A 20,133-nucleotide genomic window follows, 5' to 3' on the forward strand; every position below is an offset into this window, starting at 1 on the left:
TTATATAAACCATTTTTTTTAAGGTGGGCAGTAATTATACAGTTGAATATCCGTTCCATATGTGTCAATATATGTATGCTTTTTTTTTTTATTTTTTTTTTCTCCAACTCAAGGAAAAGTGCGAAATATATCAAATATTGGTGTATTACTGTGGGGGGTGGCGACTTTGTCCTTGGCCCTCTGCTTTTAACTTGTTTGTTAATGGCTGAGGTTGGTATTGTGAGAACTCAATTTTTGCTGATAATATGAAATTGTGCAGGACTAAGTTTGCAGATTTAAATAAACTGGAAAACTGGGCAGCAAGCTGAAATATTAGGTTCAATGTTAATGCAAGGTTATACACTTTGGTAGAAATAACAAGTGTTACATTAAATGGTGGTATGGGGGACTCAAAGAAGAAGGAAAGCTCCAAGACAGTTTATTGCCAACAGGTTAGACACAATAGTGCAATCTATAATGGTATATATTTATTCTGCAGAATGCTTTACCATACCTTAGTATCAGCTCTAGACACTCTGTTTGATTAGGATAGAAGCTGCCATATAAGCTTAGTGTGACATCACTTCCTGCCTCAGTCTCTCCCTGCTCACATACAGCTCTGAGTTCAGATTACAGCAGGGATGGGAGGGGGAGAGGAGCAAACTGAGCATGCTCACATCCTGCCCTGGAGGTTTATGCCGATAACAGGAAGTCTGATGCAGAAGCTCATGTGTAGACAATAGAAGGAAAGCAATGCTGTGTTTCTTTTGACAAAGGACTCAGGCAGCATTACTTTGAGGGTATACTGGTGTATTAATAATAGACCTTTCTGAAGCTTACTTAATTTTAGCCTTCACTTCTCCTTTAATGAGAAATATTTGGGGATTTTTCTGTATAAAAAGCTGTGTAGCTCTAGACTGTGTCAGTTGCTACCCAATCAAAGCTTTGTCTTGCACTAAAATGCGCATTAACACAAGGTATGAACACATAATTTTGCCTTCATACGTCCCTGTCCTATAATTGTTTTGTGCTCCAGTCCTTAAGGATATTAATGAGCTGGAGAGAATTCCAAGCTGTGCAAATAAACTGATAAAGTGGATGGATGGCAGATTAAAACTGTGTGAAGGCTGTCAAAATCGGGGTTATTTTCGCAAAAATTGTTTGCAAGGGGGTTTATTGAAGTCATACTTACATACAGTATTTAACACATCACCCGTTTTGATAAGAGGATGTGAAGGTGACAAATGCCATAATAAACTACCAGCACACAAGGTATATCACAGTGACGGCCTATACCAATGTATTCAATGAATATGACTAATTATGCACTCACTCCAAACATTTGTCCCAGATTTTATTTATTTTTTTATATTTTTTGAGGCTGCCTTTGATTTGGTATAGGAGACTCTCAAGGGATCAAAGATGTTTAACCTCCAGGAGCCACAGTGCCGTGGGGGTGGGGGGGTCCTTCCATTTTTGTTTAATGAGGTTTTTTTTGTGTGTTGAATATAAAGAATACCTTGGAGGTATGTGAAGGCCAGTTCCAAATAGACATACTCTTGCAGTTCTCGGGAGCAGCAGCTCAAAGAGGAATTGCCCCTGTAATCCGAGACCTTATCTGTCAAGGTGTCCTTATCCCATGCAGTAGTCCAGCAAATACACTGATCCTACCTGTTAAGAAACCTGATAAAGAAGTATATTGATTTGTATAAGACGTTCCTGCTATCAATAAGATACTAATCCCCAGATTTCCCTTGTCCCCAAACCCTTCTACCATTTTCAGTCAAATTATGTCACCTGTCCCCTAAACGAGTCTCCCTTATTTCCAATTTACCTTTTCCTTCAAATAAGAGAGAGAAAATTGCATTGGAATGAACCAGAATTCAAAGGTCATATAGGCCTCAGAATGGGCTTCAGGCTAATTAGGATTCAACAGTCTCTAGGATCGTGTCTAATTTATCAAGGACTTCTCGCCAGTATTGTGTCTGGACAATGCAGTCCCATACCATTATGCCTAAGGGAGGCTTGCTGGGCATGACACCTGGGACATTCAGAGGAGAATGTGGGAAATATGAGATGTAACTTAGCTGGGTAGTAATATGCTTTATGTATGAGGTAGAGTTGTATCATTGGGTCCCTACAGCTAAGAGAGACCTACAGTGGGTAGGCAAGTGTCGTGATTCCTCTTGAAATGTTTTTTTTTTCCCTAAAAAAAATGAAACCACTTTTAATTTACAGTTTTACTTCACCGAGATCTTTATCTCCCTTTAAGCAAATGATCCTGTTTACAGGGATAGGGAGTGAGTAAAAGGAAACCTAAATCAATTTTCCATTAGTTCTATTGTGATCAAGTTTCTATAATCTAAATTGTATTTTTAACAATGCTTCATATTGCTGACATTAAAAAAAAATGCTGCTTGGAGGGAGGGTGAGGGTATTGGTATTGTAGTGGATAGGGCTTATTGGGGGGTTTAGTTCTCCTTTAAAGGGGACCCGTCACCCAAAAAAAATTATTAAAAATCCTATTTTATAACATTAGTCAAGCAAAATGAACTTAAATTACACAATACAAATTATCTGAATCTTGTTTCCTTCAGTCTGGGAATTCATAATTATACCAAGCAGGCAGGAGTCATTTTGTGCACTCTGTTATTAAGACAAGCCTTGCATCATCTCAGAATCTTGTTTGTGCACCAGAATGGGGGACCTAATATCCATCCCCATGTCCTGGCTACACAATTAAACAGTGAAAAGTACGGGGAATGTGTGGAGAGCAGTGACATCTAGGAAGTGCTGAATGGAAAATGAAAGTAATTGTCTGCCCCTCCTCTATGCCTCAGGCATAGAGGAGTGACAGACAATATTTGATTGACAGCTGAGATTTTTAAATGAGCTTACAACAGCTATGAATGCTTTAATAAAAAATAGAAATTGGATTTCATGTTTAATTTGAAAAGGACTTTTATTATACAGATTTTTGTGTCTGGGCGAAAGATCCACTTGAACTGCAAGCATTTTGTATGTTCTTCCCTGTCTGTATCCATTTCTTCAGGCTACCCCAGTTTCCTTCCACAGGGCAAGTTAACTAAAGATGTAGGCCTGTCCTGGTAGTTTCTGTCAAAAGTAAAGGTATGGGATCTGTAGTCAGGAAACCCAATAGCCAGAAAGATCTAAATTACAGAAAGGCCATCTGTTATCCAAAAAATCCAAATTTTCAAAAATGGTTTCCTTTTTTTCTGTAATGATAAAACAGTACATTGTACTTAAAGGAATAGTTCAGTGTGAAAAGAAAAACTGGATAAATACATAGGCTGTGCAAAATAAAAAATGTTTCTAATATAGTTAGTTAGGCAAAAATGTAATATATAAAGGCTGGAGTGACTGGATGTCTAATAAAACAGCCAGAATCCAACTTCCTGCTTTTCAGCTCTATAACTCTGAGTTAGTCAGCGACTTGAAGGGGGGCCAAATGGTACATTTCTGTTCAGTGAGTTTGTAATTGATCCTCAGCATTCAGCTCAGATTCAAAAGCAACAGATATGACCCATGTGGCACCCCCTCAAGTCTCTGATTGGTTACTGCCTGGTAACCAGGGTAACCAGTCAGTGTAAACCAAGAGAGCCGAAAAGCAGGAAGTAGTGTCTGACTGACAAGTTATACATCAAATCACTCCAGCCTTTATACATTACATTTTTCGCTAACTAACTATATTAGAAACATTTTTTATTTTGCACAGCCTATCTATTTACCCAGTTTTTATGTTTACACTGAACAATTCCTTTAAACCCAACTAACACATATTAAATTCTTATTGGAAGCAAACCAGACATTTGGTTTTATTTCATGGTTACATCCTTTTCTATTAGACTTAAGGTATGAAGATCCAAATTATGAAAACATCCGTTGTCTAGAAAACCCCCAGGTCCCTAACATTCTGGATAATAGGTCCCATACCTGTACTTCAAAACTTCCCCCAGCCCAGCAGTATTTGTTCCATCCAGACACTCCAGATGTCTCCTTGTCACACAGAAGCAGATGTCAGTCATGCTGGGCTGGTTGCACATGCTCTTCCACTGGCTGGAATACTGTTCCCATTTGTACTCCAGCCTATAGAAAGATTGTACTGCCCACAGCTGAGCACAAATGCTGAAGTCCTTCTTTCTTCTCATAACTGGTGTACACTGGAAGCAATCAAGTGCAGCTTGCTAGGAAATGTCTGTATCAATTATGACATTTTCTCTTAACTTTGTTTTTATAAACTAAATATAACTAAAATGCATTTAGCAAACATGCTAAATAAGAGTATTCCTTAGTTTTACTGCTTATCCTATAAATAATGTATACCCATGCTGAAATAGAACCTCCTTTATCAAATTTACTAAAGTGCGAAGTGACTAACGCGGGCGAAAATTGCCAGAGTGACGTCATTTCGGTACTTTGCCGATTTGCTAACAGTCGCTGGCATAACTTCGCTAGCGAAGGAGATAGGGGCAAATTTACTTACCTCTGAAGTTTTTCCAGCATTGGCTTGGCCGCACTTCGACAGGGCGCCGCTAATTCACTGAAATCCGAAGTTGCGCTCAGGGAGGTGAAAGGTAGCAAAGTTGCGCTAGCGTTAATTCGTCAAGCAAAGCGGTTACACTATCGTTAGCCGATTCGCGCTTTAGTGAATTTGCCCCTCAGACTCTAGCGGTAATTTGATCCCTAACGACTGGCGAATTTGCGCTTTGGCGAATGGACGTAACTACGCAGACCAGGCGAAGTGCAATAGAGTAGATAGGACTTCCTAAAAAAATAGTTGAAAATTTTTCTAAGTCCCAAAAAAGTGGGTGTCTTCCTTTTTTCAGGGTGATAGGCTGCAAAAGAGCATACATTATTTTGGGGGTAACTGGCTTCCTCCCTACACATGGCACATTAACTGTACACTGGGCTCATGTGTAGGGCAATATAACAACTCTATTTTCTTTTATTAAGGTTTCCCGGGCTTGTGTAGTGTAATGTATTTGCTGCCACATATACGTCCATTCAACTTTAACTTCCCACCGTATGCAAATTAGGCAACGATAGCGCAACTTCGCTTGGCGCACTAAGGCTAGCGTTCATCACCCTGGACGCAACTTCAGATTTTAGTAAATTAGCCCTGTCCAGGCAAATCTACACCTGGCAAAGTGTTGTGGTGTGAGCCAAGCCATCGCTGGCGAATTTTCGGAGGTTACTGAATTTGCCCCCATAATGTGTTAGTCTCTCACAGCACTTTAGCATCTCAGCATCTGTATACAGGGCAGAAGCTACTGCACCATTCCTATTAGAGTTTTTGTTTTGTTTCTCTTTTTTACCTGTTTGTACAGGTATGGGACCTATTATCCAGAATGCTCGGGACCTGGGGTTTACCGGATCTTTCTGTCATTTGGATCATTATACCTTAAGCCTATTTGACAATCGTTTAAAAATTAAATAAACCCAGTAGGCTGGTTTTTCTTCCAATAAGGAATAGTTTGGATTAAGTACAAGGTAATATTTTATTTTTACAGAGAAAAAGGAAATATTTTTTTAAAATTTCAATTATTTGGATACAATCTATAGTCTATGGGAGATGGTCATTCCATAATTTGGAGCTTTGTGGATAATGGGTTTCTGGATAACAGATCCCATGTCTGTATATATCTGTTATTTGTGTAATATTTGTTATTATCGACTAACCTGTCAGAGGCAATTACTTCTCTCACCTTGAAGAATCCTATTACGTTTTTAAAAGTTAAAGTTCCTTTCCTATAATCTTCACTGGGAATATGTTCATACTTGTAAATAGATTATACCTTTAGAATTCTTGCTATGTTTGTCACCTAAGCAATTAGAAAGCAAGTAAACTCAAAAGTGGAGTGGTCCTTGGAGAGAACCTTCACCAAATTCTTGCCTATCTGTGTTGTGTACCTTGCAACATATTGAAAATCTGGTGCAAGGAATGGTCAGGTTCTAAAAAGCCTATACTTAACAACTGCTATTAGCAGGCACTATGTAGAGTGCTCTATAGTGCATGGTGACCCCTAAGACTTCTGGCTTTTAAATGATGTGCAAGCCAGGAGTTACCTGTATACTACCCATCCTGTATACAGTAATGCTGATTGAAGCCAGTGATGCATACAGAGGGTAGTAAAACTCGCTTTTCAGATGCGCTGATTGGGAAACCTGTATTATATTATTCATCCATTAGGAAAACTTCACCCCAAAAATTTTTTTTATTGCAAACAAAAACTTCGTCTCATTAAAGAAAATGTCAGAAAACTTTATTTTTAATTTTTTTTTGATTTGCCATGAACATATGTGGGATTAAATATATATACTTTGTGTGTATATATAATATAATTACAACAATGTTTACATTCCATGTACAAACAGAAAAAGATATATATATATATATATATATATATATATATATATATATATATATATATATATATTATATTTATATATTTTCTTCTTTTACAAGCCAAAATAAGAAAAAAAAAGTTGCCATAACCTTTGCCTATTTTCATGCAAAAGATTATATTTTTTAATTACAGCTTTGTCTTTGTTTACACTGCCATTATATAAAATAATTGCATAAAGAAAGCAGCATGGTTCTTCATTGAGCTGGAGTATATGGAAGCACTTGGCAATACCAACTGTGCAATTACAGATAATCCTGACCAAAGAACGCTTGGTCTAAAATGTCTCTCCTGCACACACCATCAGTGTTACATTACACTATTGTGCTACTGCATTTGGTCTTGGAATTTTCAGATGCTAATATTTACATTTTCACAAAAAAATTATTAAATCTTAAATAGTTTTAGGTACTTGTTTCAATCATTTTAACTACATCCTTGTTAATGGCAGCCACTGAAGTGAGCTTTTTAGAAACATGGGACATATTTTCCAAAGGTTGAGGTCAGAGGTTCCTGTTTAATAAAGCTAATGCAAGGTAATAAAGTTTCCCCCTGATTTACGAATGACTTGCCGATCAATGTCAGGCAATTTGTAGATTTCAGGGTCATTAAATTCTGATTTTACAGATTCATGATATAATAAAACCTCAAATGGAATATAAACCAAACTCTCCAGGTCAGATTTAGGGAGATACCAATACCATTGAAATAAATAAGAATTGCATAATCAAATTTTTGGAACTGATTAAAAAAATAAATTTTCTCGAGAATTCAAATTTTTTTTCAAGATGTCAACGACTTATATGGCCGGAGACAGCTTAGAACGCTGGGATTCATGTAAATTACAGCAGATTTTTATTTGATCAAACATGAAAAAAATGAACGCATTTGAGAGCTTTCTTTAAAGTCAGATTCGGTTGTTGGGAGATTGCTCAAGATTATGCAAACTAATCAAACACGACAAAATCATTTTTGATAAATGTTCTTCAGCAAAAAAAAGAACCAAAATATCCCATAACTCAAAATAACGTCCATAAAAATATAATTTTTATTCAAAGCTCCATATTAAAAAAAAACAGACACACCCCACAATAATCTGCTTTACACGTTTCATACCTTCCTGTACTGCATATGACCGGAGTGCAAGAAACACGTAAGGCAGAACACCATGGGGTCTGTATGTATATTATTTTTTTTAATATGGAGCTTTAAATAAAACTTATATTTCCTATGGAAGTTTTTTGAGTAATGGGATACATCATTTCTATTTTGTTGTATCATGTGCCTTTGACCTGGGGTTGTATCCTGTTAAAGGGGACCTGTCACCCTAAGAAATAATACTAAATTCTTATCTATTGTGTTTGTAAAGCAAAACAAACTTTTCTTACATTATTATAAAAAATTCACAACCACAGAAAGCAAGCAGCAACCATTTTGTGGACACTGTTACTAAGATAAGCTTTGTGACACCTTTAAAATCTTGTTTATGTGCCAGAATGGGAGACTTGATGCTCATTACTACTAGCTACACGATTATAGACTGTTAGCAGGGAGGGGGGGGGGAATGTGAGGAGAGCAGTGATATGTAGGAAATGCAAAATGGAAAGTGAAAGTAATTGCCTGCCCTGCCTAAGGCATAGAGGAGGGGCAGGCAATATATGATTGACAGCTGAAATCTTAAAATGCATTTATAACATGTGATGACGTTTTAATGAAAAAAAGAATTTGGGTTTCATGTTAATTTGAAAAGGACTTTTATTATACTGCATTTTCTGTCTGGGTGACAGGTCCACTTTAACTTTGAACCTTTTGAGTGGCCATTTTTATCCCATCAGAGAATGAATAGAAATGTCTTTAACGGGAGTAACTAGAGTGAGCCAGGCCCCCCTGCAAAAAAATCTTCAGAGGGAGGCACTCCCATCACCACCCTCCCGCTCCCACTTCCCATGCTGCATCTGCCCATGCCCCTCCTCCACCCACTCCCTCCCCAACTTGCTTCTCCCTTCCTTGCCAGTAAGAGAGAGTGGCTGGGGAGGAGGTTTAATTTTACTATAGAGGAAGCAGACCCCACAGTCTGGGCCACCTTGCTACTGCAAGGTCTGCTTTCTCTTTAGTCACAACTCTGGTCTTTAAAAAAAACCACGGGAATAATAAATATATTTGTGCAGCAGCCTGACATATGACAACCTACAGAGAACCCTCAATAGCATAAATTGTCCATGATGTGTCATCATCTTCTGATCAATGTATACTGAGAAGCTCGCAAGTGGATCACCTCGAAGACCGCCACTGCATGCATAGATACTATGAAATTCTTTCCAAAATAGTACATGTACAGGCAGAAAGGTTTAGGGCAAGGGCATCCGCTGCTCTTTGCCTGCGTATTATTTGCAGGTTGAGGGGCTCCGCTCAGTTCCCCATCTCTATTGATTTAAATAAGATCGACTCTCGTGCAGACCAGTGCAGAGGTGACGTCAGCCCGAAAACACGAATTGCAGGGAACACTGGTTTCCTCATATAATGGATACAGAGCTGTACATAATATAGTGAATAAAGTACCCCCTTTTGTAAAATATAAGGATATTATAAGTTACCGAGGAGTTTCATGACCATATAAAAACACGAGGCCGAAGGCCGAGTGTTTTTATACAGGTCATGGAACTCCAAGGTAACTTCTAATATCCTCATATTTTGCAACTGGAGGTACTTTATTTATTATAATACACAAATTTCGGTGAGTCATGTGACAGAAATGACATCAGAACTCACCGTTTATAACTGATGACATCAGAACTCACCGTTTATAAGGATATAATTTACAAGATATTCATGGCTTTTGTGTATTATAATGAATGTCATGATAATGCCAACATATATAGTGAATAAAGTACCTCCTATTGTAAACTATTAAGATATTATAAGTTACTGAGGAGTTCCATGACCATATAAAGGCACAAAGCAAAACGCCAAGTGTTTTTACACAGGTCACGGAACTCCGAGTTTACTTCTAATATGCTCATATTTTGCAACAGGGGGTACTTTATTTATTATAATACACAAGTTTTAGTGAGTTGTGTAACAGAAATGACATCACTAAGCTCAGATTCTAACCAATGACATCACTACACCATTTATAAGGATACAATTTACAGGATATACATGTGTATTATATAAAAATAAACCTCACAAATAGAATGGAGGAAACTGTATGCGTCTACAAAAATCCTGATTCTAGGTAAATTTTTTAAATCTGTTTTGACAAAGCAACTATATTACTGGGCCACCTAAGTCAATATTATCGTGCAAGTGGGCATTCACATTAATTGAATTCAAAATAATCACAGATTTATCTGTTTGATAGATTATCCATTTCTATCATTCACTGAGAAATGGTAAAGATTTGTGAATGATACAGGTAAATACACAGTTTTAATTCAAGCTGTATGAATGCTCTGCTTGTAGTATTTTTGCACATTTATTAAAAAATCACCAATATTTTGCATGCTGCAATGCCAAGCAAAGCCAAACAAGAAAAAAAACACATTTCATATCCATTTAATTTCCTAAGCATTGTTGTGGGAGTTATAGTAAATTGTTATTCAAGAAGGCACCTTTAAAGGGGTTGTTCACCTTTAAATTAAATCTTAGTATGATATAGAAAGTGATATTCTGAGACAATTTGCAATTCCTGCAAATGCAATTTTTTTTATCGTTTTTTAGAGTTAGTTTAGTTTTTTATTCAGCAGCTCTCCAGTTTGCAATATGAGCAATCTGGTTGCTAGGGTCCAAATTACCCTAACAACCATGCATTTATTTAAGTAATACTGCAATAGGAATAGGAGAGGGCCTAAAAGACAGATGTGTAATAAAAAGTAGCAATAACAATAAATATGTAGCCTTACAGAGCATTTGTTTTTAGATGGGGTCAGTCACCACATTTGAAAGCTGGAAATAATTCAAAATTGATCAAGACCTATTGAAAAGTTGCTTAGAATAAGCTTTTTATAACATTCTAAAAGTTAACTTAAAGGTGAACCACCCCTTTAAGTGTTTCAATTTCCATTAATTTACATAGTTTAATTAGAAGCAATATGGGAGCAAATCAGAAATTAGTCCAGAAAACTATAGCTTCATATGTTTAGGGCCAGTCATTTTGATGAGAAAAACATATTGTGTGGCTTATCTAATGAAAATAGTCTATGGACTATAATATATATATATATATATATATATATATATATATATATATATATATATATATATATATATATATATATATATATATATATATATATATAATTTAAAAAAAAGCACTCCAAGGACTTTTCAAGTGAAAACAATAGAGAAAAATTTATATTCAAAGTTTCGGCACCAACACTCGTGCCGTCTTCAGGTCTTCCTGTATTAATTTTGACCTGCACCCAGGCAGATGAGGTATGGTCTCGAGTGCACCGGTTGTATTATGTATGTGTGTATATATATATATATATATATATATATATATATATATATATATATATAAAACAAGCAAACTGGAGCACTCACATAAAAAATAGGCATCTGCCTGGGTGCTGGTTATATAATAATACAGATAGCAACCAAAAAACCGCACTCACAGGGCTTGATTCGTGCAAACAAAAGTGGTTTTTATTCCGACGTTTTGGCTCTAACACTCGAGCCTTCTTCACTTCCTGAAGAAGGCTCGAATCAAGCCCTGTGAGTGCTGCTATATATATATATATATATATATGATATGTTGTTCTAATCAAATTGATGCTGACCCATAATATACTAAGTAGAGTTAAGAAATCCAGTGGTCCTTGCAATGGAAATGGAAAAAAAGGCTATATAAATTTTTTGTGAGTCTCATTATTAATAAATATACGCACATAATAAATATATGAAATTAGGAGATGAAAGTAGACTGCATTGCATATATATTTGCCATAAACTAGCACTGTTCTATTAAAAAATATTTTTAAGTGCATTGTGTTTTTTTTAACGTAAAAAAAAACTGCAAGGTACTGAAATAAGAATTTTGTATACTATAGCTACCTATAAAAATACATGTACTCTTATTTATTAAATATTTCTTACCACAACACCATCAAAACGCCTTGTTTCTTAATCTTTGGTACACAGATGTTGCTGGACTACAGCTAGTATATTTTATCCCTTGACTATTTGGGGACCCACAGGTTAAGAAATGGGAATTTAAGGGCTCAATTACAAGTTGCACCAGGAAATCACTATACACAAAACACTTGCACCTACTTGGGCTTACCTATACTATGCCCATTTGTTGGTAAATTGTGCACCATTGTGCAAATAATTTCTTGTCTGCCTTGACATGTAAGAGCAGTTCCCCTTTGCATGTTATGTCTGCAGATGTTTGATGTTGCACCACAACATGTATCATCACATACTATCATTTACTAACATACCCAAACCATTGCTCTTATGGTCACACATTTTGTGGCTGAATGTAGCAGGTGCAGTTATTCTGGAATTCTAGGAAAGAATGTTGTACAGGGGGTAAAAAATATGGTGACTTTTCAAGTGATCTTATGTTCCCTCTAATTTGTTCTTCCTGTACAGAATAAGAACAAGAACAAAATATGTTTTCACACAATTTTTTTGAGAGCTCCACAATTTTTACATGTGTTGGGCTCAAAAGTGCATGGCTTAGAGGTGATCAGTAAATAAGCACTTCAGACTAGAGTATCCTACTGTTACTATAGAGAAGGTTTTTAACCCTAGCTCCCGTTATAGTGCTGCTTGACCAGCGCACTGTTAGAGTGCTAAAGGAACTCTTTGGACTCTTACACGTGAGCATTTGTCTGCAGTGGCTTTTTAAGGGTTCCACCACATAGGGAAATTAGCAGAGCCCATTCCTTCATCCATGGCCTGTACCCAAAGCACCCCTTAACTGTAATATTAGAGTAAAGTAAAGGGGTCTTTGCAGGACTAAGCAACATTATACTAACAGATAATATAGCTATATTTATTGGCAGTTATGTTTAGGGAAATCAAGAAAGTCATAAATGATTTAAAAAAATGACAATATATTCATAGGATTACGTTTAATGAGCTAGAACTTAAAACACAATAGCACTGCAGAAAAATAAAATGCAAGGATATGCTTTTCTGCTCATAAGGAATCAGCCGCACTGTTACCCAACTAGCTTCTAAATGACTACTGCTCAGGGACAGCCAACCTTTAAACAACCAGCTTCTACTCAACCACTACTCAGGGACAGCCAAAATGTTTCCCTTCCAGCTTCTACTCAACTACTACTTAGAAACAGCCAACCTGTTTCCCAACCAACTTCTACTCAACTACTGCCCAGGGACAGTTAACCCATACCCAACCAGCTCCTACTAAACTGCTACTTAGAGACAGCCAACCCAGCTACTTACTACTCAACTACTGCTACCTACCACCACCTAGGAACAAGGATGCGAAAAAGGGAAAAACCTGATTCTGGGGAATGGGAAGTAGATAGCTCATATGACCCACAGGTAAATCAACCTGTACTCATATACAACTATCCACTACATATCCACTACACTCACTGAACTGTGGGTCCTTGCTTACCATTTTATTTGCTGAAAGCATCTATAAGATATCTATTTTATTAGAAACCTGGAAGAGCTCCATCAGTGGGTAATGAAATGGCATACAGGAACCTGCAGTGTCCAGTGATACCATAAGGTGGCAGAGCTGTGTATATTTGTTTCAATAAAAAAAAAACCAGACAATATAATGAGAGCCAGACTGATTTGCACAGCCAAAGAGTCATTTGACTAAAATATTTAAAATAGAATGATGCGTTAAAGAACTATCTTTCTTTCTAACAATCTTTCATGCTTTCTCATATGCAAAAATAATACCAATGCCGTAGGTAAGTCCATCAAATTAAGTATAAATACCAATGGCTATTTTTAATAGAAGGTTCTTGGTGACCGTAGCAATATCTTCCTGCTAATGCACACTAGGATTTTCTGTAAGTTTGCCAACTGGTTGTTTTTTGCCAACCTGTGCTGATAAAAAGTATGCTTGAAGGCAATGTTTTAAATAGGGGCGAAAGTTAACCATACAATAGGAGGATATGGGGTAAGGACCTGGTAAAAACCAGATGGGGTGGGGCAACATAAAGCCAGGCAGGATACTGACAGTTCACAATTTACCTCTTAAGTATTGACAATAAGTTATTCTTTAATGTGTAATAAATGATCTTTTTAGCGTCACAATGAATACAGTCTAAAATGTAACAACCTGCCGTTTCAGACTTGCTTTTCTACTATTCCCTGCTCTGCAATTTCTCTTCTGTGGTTGTTTAAGGGGTTACTTAATAGACCAAGAGGTGGATGGTAGTATTCCAATTACCAAGGCTTTTAGCTATACAACATCAGATAATGTTATTACTCAAATTAATAAGGTGAAGGTGAAATCTTGTAGAACAGCTAATAAACTCTAATTGGATTAGGAGTGTCACCTTCCCTTCTTGTCAGCACAGGGAATCTGAGCCTGGTTTTATGGAATGGATGAAAATGCTTGAGGCTAGAAGGGCAAAAGTTGGTCTCAGAGAAGATTCTATCGGGTATATCTATCAAAGAGTGAAGTTAGAGGTCGCCACAGTCCTCTAGAGTAAAATTCTGCCACTCTCCATTCATTTCTATGGGATTTTTAAAAGTTTATTCATCATTCGGTGAAAATCCTATAGAAATGAATGGAAAGCGGTGGAATTTCACTCTAGAGCACTGTGGTGATCTCTAACTTCACTCTTTGATAAATATACCCCTATATTATCTGTAGGATATGGGTGTGGTGATGAGTGAAATGTTTAGCCAGGCACGGATTTGCTGCAAAATTCTCCATAATTTCATGAAACCATTTCAAAAAGTCACTTTAAAAAACACCCATTGACTTCGATATGTTTTGAGACTTTTCACTGCTTTGTATATTTACCCTCGGTTCTGCTATTTGCTATAAGTGAAATGGTACAGATTTGCTCTCATCACTATAAGGGTAATATAAACTAGGAACACAAGCCCCTCTTCTAAAGCCATACTAAATTCAAGCCCAGAGTCACTTTGTTCCAAAATGACTGTGGCTTGTCTAAATGAGCTTTTTCATACAACAAGCGACTCTATTTGTGCGTGAGTGCAGAATGGGCTTCTTTCTCATCACCCTGCCATGCAGATGTTCTTTTTGCAAATTGCGCTGAATAGTAGAACAATGTACAGTTATACCATCTGCAGCAAGATGTTCTTGCAGGTCTTTGGAGGTGATCTTTGGGTTGTCTGTAACCATTCTCACAATCCTCTGCATATGCCGCTCCTGTATTTTTCTTGGCCTGCCAGACCTGGGTTTTACAGCAACTGTGCCTGTGGATTTCTGTTTCCTGATTAGATTCCTGACAGTTGAAACTGACGGTTTAAACTTCTGAGATTTTGTAGCCTTCCCCTAAACAAGTGCTGTCCAACTTCTGTGGTACCGACGGCCAAAATTGTACTGGCCTATGTGGTGGAGGGCCGATAATAGAAGTCAGTGTTGGCCACTCCCTTTTAAACCACACCCATGTTACCACAAGAATTTATGAGATCATATCCACATTAACGGTAGTAGCACACCAAAAAACCAAATGGTTGGTGCTCACTGCAGGGAAATCACTCGTGAAAAATTTAAGTCATGTTAAAAGATACCCTTAAATCCATATGCCTCATCCTCCCCTGTGGATAATACAACAACCCCCCAACACATGATGAAACACCTTAGGGGCCCTTAACAACAATTTCCAAATGATAACAAACCCCAAGAACAAACCCCTAACAGGCTTACATTCCATTGGTAGCGTAAGGCAAGCAGAGAATGGCACACTCAAGCAGCACTGGGCAAGCAGAGAATGGCACACACAAGCAGCACTGGGCAAGCACAGAATGGCACACCCAAGCAGCACTGGGCAAGTAGAGAATGGCACACCCAAGCAGCACTTGGCAAGCAGAGAATGGCACACACAAGCAGCACTGGGCAAGCACAGAATGGCACACACAAGCAGCACTGGGCAAGCAGAGAATGGCACACACAAGCAGCACTGGGTAGAGAATTGCACACACAAGCAGCACTGGGCAAGCAGAAAATGGCACACACAAGCAGCACTGGACAAGCAGGGCACACTCAAACAGCACTGGGCAAGCAGAGAATGGCACACACAAGCAGCACTGGGCAAGCACAGAATGGCACACCCAAGCAGCACTGGGCAATCAGAGAATGGCACACCCAAGCAGCACTTGGCAAGCAGAGAATGGCACACACTAGCAGCACTGGGCAAGCACATAATGGCACACACAAGCAGCACTGGGCAAGCAGAGAATGGCACACACAAGCAGCACTGGGCAAGTAGATAATGGCACACACAAGGAGCACTGGGCAAGCAGGGAATGGCACACACAAGCAGCACTGGGCAAGCAGGGAATGGCACACACAAGCAGCACTGGGCAAGCAGAGAATGGCACACACAAACAGCACTGGGCAAGTAGAGAATGACACACACAAGCAGCACTGGGCAAGCAGAGAATGGCACACACAAGCAGCACTGGGCAAGCAGAAAATGGCACACACAAGCAGCACTGCGCAAGTAGAGAATGGCACACACAAGCAGCACTGGGCAAGCAGATAATGGCAAACACAAGCAGCACTGGACAAGCAGGGAATGGCACACACAAGCAGCACTGGGCAAGCAGAGAATGGCACACACAAACAGCACTGGGCAAGTAGAGAATGACACACACAAGCAGCACTGTGCAAGCAGAGAATGGCACACACAAGCAGCACTGTGCAAGCAGAGAATGGCACACACAAGCAGCACTGGGCAAGCAGGAAATGGCACACACAAGCAGCACTGGGCAAGCAGAAAATGGCACACACAAGCAGCACTGGGCAAGTAGAGAATGGCACACACAAGCAGCACTGGGCAAGCAGAAAATGGCACACACAAGCAGCACTGGGCAAGCAGGGAATGGCACACACAAGCAGCACTGGACAAGCAGAGAATGGCACACACAAACAGCACTGGGCAAGTAGAGAATGACACACACAAGCAGCACTGTGCAAGCAGAGAATGGCACACACAAGCAGCACTGGGCAAGCAGGAAATGGCACACACAAGCAGCACTGGGCAAGCAGAGAATGGCACACACAAGCAGCACTAGGCAAGCAGGGAATGGCACACTAGCAGCACTGGGCAAGCAGAGAATGCCACACACAAGCAGCACTGGGCAAGCAGAGAATGGCACACATAAGCAGCACTGGGCAAGAAGAGAATGGCACACACAGGCAGAACTGGTCAAGCAGAGAATGGCACACCCAAGCAGCACTCGGCAGGCAGAGAATGGCACACACAAGCAGCACTGGGCAAGCAGAGAATGGCACACACATGCAGCACTGGGCACGCAGAGAATGGCACACACACGCAGCACTGAGTAAGTAGAGAATGGCACACAAACTCATAATACTATGAGTTTGTGCCAGCATGGTTTTATGCGTAATAGATCTTGCCAGACTAACTTAATTTCTTTTTATGAGAATGTAAGTAGAGACCTTGATTCTGGGATGGCAGTGGATGTGATTTACTTAGACTTTGCTAAAGCATTTGATACAGTGCCACACAAAAGGTTACTGGTTAAATTAAGGAATGTTGGCCTGGAACATAGTATTTGTACCTGGATAGAGAACTGGCTAAAAAATAGACTACAAAGAGTGGTGGTAAATGGAACATTTTCTAATTGGACCAGTGTTGTTAGTGGAGTACCGCAGGGCTCTGTACTAGGTCCCTTGCTTTTCAACTTGTTTATTAATGACCTGGAGGTGGGCATTGAAAGTACTGTTTCTATTTTTGCAGATGATAATAAATTGTGCAGAACTATAGGTTCCATGCAGGATGCTTCCACTTTGTAAAGTGATTTGTCTAAACTGGAAAACTGGGCAACAAACTGGAAAATGAGGTTCAATGTTGATAAATGCAAGGTTATGCACTTTGGCAAAAATAATATAAATGCAAGTTATACACTAAATGGCAGTGTGTTGGAAACCCCTAGATGAGAAGCATCTAGGGGTCTTTGTAGATAACACGTTGTCTAATTCTGGGCAGTGTCATTCTGTGGATACTAAAGCAAATAAAGTTCTGTCTTGCATAAAAAAAGGGCATTAACTCTAGGGATGAAAACATAATTATGCCTCTTTATAGGTCCCTTAAGGCCTCATCTGGAGTATGCAGTTCAGTTTTGGACTCCAGTCCTTAAGAGGGATATAAATGAGCTGGAGAGAGTGCAGAGACGTGCAACTAAATTGGTTAGAGGGACGGAAGACTTAAATTATGAGGGTAGACTGTCAAGGTTGGGGTTGTTTTCTCTGGAAAAAAGACATTTGCGAGGGGACATGATTACACTTTACAAGTACATTAGAGGACATTATAGACAAATGGCAGAGGACCTTTTTACCCATAAAGAGGATCACCGTACCAGAGGCCACCCCTTTAGACTAGAAGAAAATAACTTTCATTTGAAGCAATGTAGAGGGTTCTTCACAGTCAGGACAGTGAGGTTGTGGAATGCACTGCCGGATGATGTTGTGATGGCTGATTCAGTTAATGCCTTTAAGAGTGGCTTGGATGATTTTTTGGACAGACATTATATCAAAGGCTATTGTGATACTAAGCTCTATAGTTAGTATAGGTATGGGTAGACAGAATTTAATTAAAAGTAGGGAGGGGTGTATGTATGGATGCTGGGTTTTCATTTGGAGGGGTTGAACTTGATGGACTTTGTCTTTTTTCAACCCAATTTAACTATGTACTATGTAACACACAGGGAGGGAAGACAAAAGGAGACAGGAATCAGGACCACTCTAATATGTACTACATACAGTGACACAGTGTTAGTGCCCCATTAGCATTTTCAATAAGGTTTGAACAGGTGAACAATGTGGGCAGTTTCAGTCTGGGTCTCAGGTGTGAACAGTACAAGTCTTTAGGATATAAACAATAGAAGTGTCACAAGTGTGAACAATGCAGGAGGACCACAGGTGTGAACAATACAGGGGATTAGTCTGAATTTGAGGTTTAAACAATGCAGGGGCTAGTAGTCTACAGGACGCCAGTTGGACAGACATCCCCTAAACCATGATACTGAACAATTTTTTGTTTTCAGATGTTTTGAGAGTTGCTTTGAGGATCCCATGCTGTCACTCTTCAGAGGAGAGTCAAATAGAAGCACAAATTGCAATTGTTCAAAGGAAAAGAAAAAGATAGTAAGAGCCCCCTTACTCTCAAATTAATTAACTAGCTTATTTAAATTATATAGTGAACCAATGAGTTAATAATTATAAGTGCTTATAAAGTGCTTGTGCTAATAAACAAGATTTGCTTAGTTTGATTAAAGCTTAAAATGAATAACACAACAACAAGTTCAGAGAAGCATAAGGTTGCTTTTTCTGTGTATTACAAAGTGGCCAGTGCCAATTTGTTAATTTATGTACTTAATCTATAAGCAATAGATTCAGAATTGCTTATAGATTAAGTACATAAATTAACAAATTGGCACTGGCCACTTTGTAATACACATAAAAAGCAACCTTATGCTTCTCTGAACTTGTTGTTGTGTTATTCATTTTAAGCTTTAATCAAACTAAGCAAATCTTGTTTATTAGCACAAGCACTTTATAAGCACTTATAATTATTAACTCATTGGTTCACTATATAATTTAAATAAGATAGTTAATTAATTTGAGAGTAAGGGGGCTCTTACTATCTTTTTCTTTTCCTTTGAATAATTGGCAACAGTAATTCACGCCTCCTTCCCTCCACAAGGTAACATTTAAACCTAAAGGACTGCCTTTCTTCCTTGTCACAAATTGCAATTGGCCATCTTAAATACATTTTCTTAGAATTGGACACAACTGCCTATGAAGTTCAAGTCTTAAAGAGCTAATCTAGCCATTTTGGTTATGCCAGTAATCTGTATTGACCCAAATTTTTGCATAGCCAGTTTTTCACATTTAATTTAATGTCAGACAACTGAATACTGCTTCACTAATAATCTTTGTTCAGAAAACACTCCAGTACTCAGATGTTCCTGTGAATTTTTTTTGTTGAATGTGATAAATTATGATGTAGGCTAATAAACTCTCTAATGCTTTATTTACCAGTAGGTCCTTTCAACAGACACAAGGACATCCATTCCGATTAGAAGAAAGGAGGTTGCATTTAAATATTTGGAGAGGGTTTTTTTTTACAGTGAGAGCTGTGAAGATGTGGGATTCTCTTCTTGAATTAGTTGTACAGGCTGATAGATTAAATAGCTTTAACAAGGGGTTGGATTGCTTTTTAGCAAGTGAGGGAATACAGGGTTATTAAAAATAGCTCACAGTTGATCCAGGGACTGATGCAATTGCAATCATGGAGTCAGGAAGTATGTTTTCCTGCTCTGAGGCAAATTGAAGAAACTACAGAAGGCTGTTTTTGCATTCCACTGTATTATCTAGCAGTTAGGAAGGTTTTATATAGACATAAAAAGCTAAACATATGGATGTGCGTCTTTTTTCAACCTAATTTACTATATTGAGAGACATAATCAGTGGGACATCCCAGGACCGGTGGCTTTGAAGTTTTAAGGGGCCCAGCCGTGCAGCACTTTGGCACAGGTGAGTGGACAAAAAGGGGTTACATTA

This window comes from Xenopus laevis, chromosome 3L (assembly GCF_017654675.1).
Source record: "Xenopus laevis strain J_2021 chromosome 3L, Xenopus_laevis_v10.1, whole genome shotgun sequence".
Taxonomy (NCBI): domain Eukaryota; kingdom Metazoa; phylum Chordata; class Amphibia; order Anura; family Pipidae; genus Xenopus; species Xenopus laevis.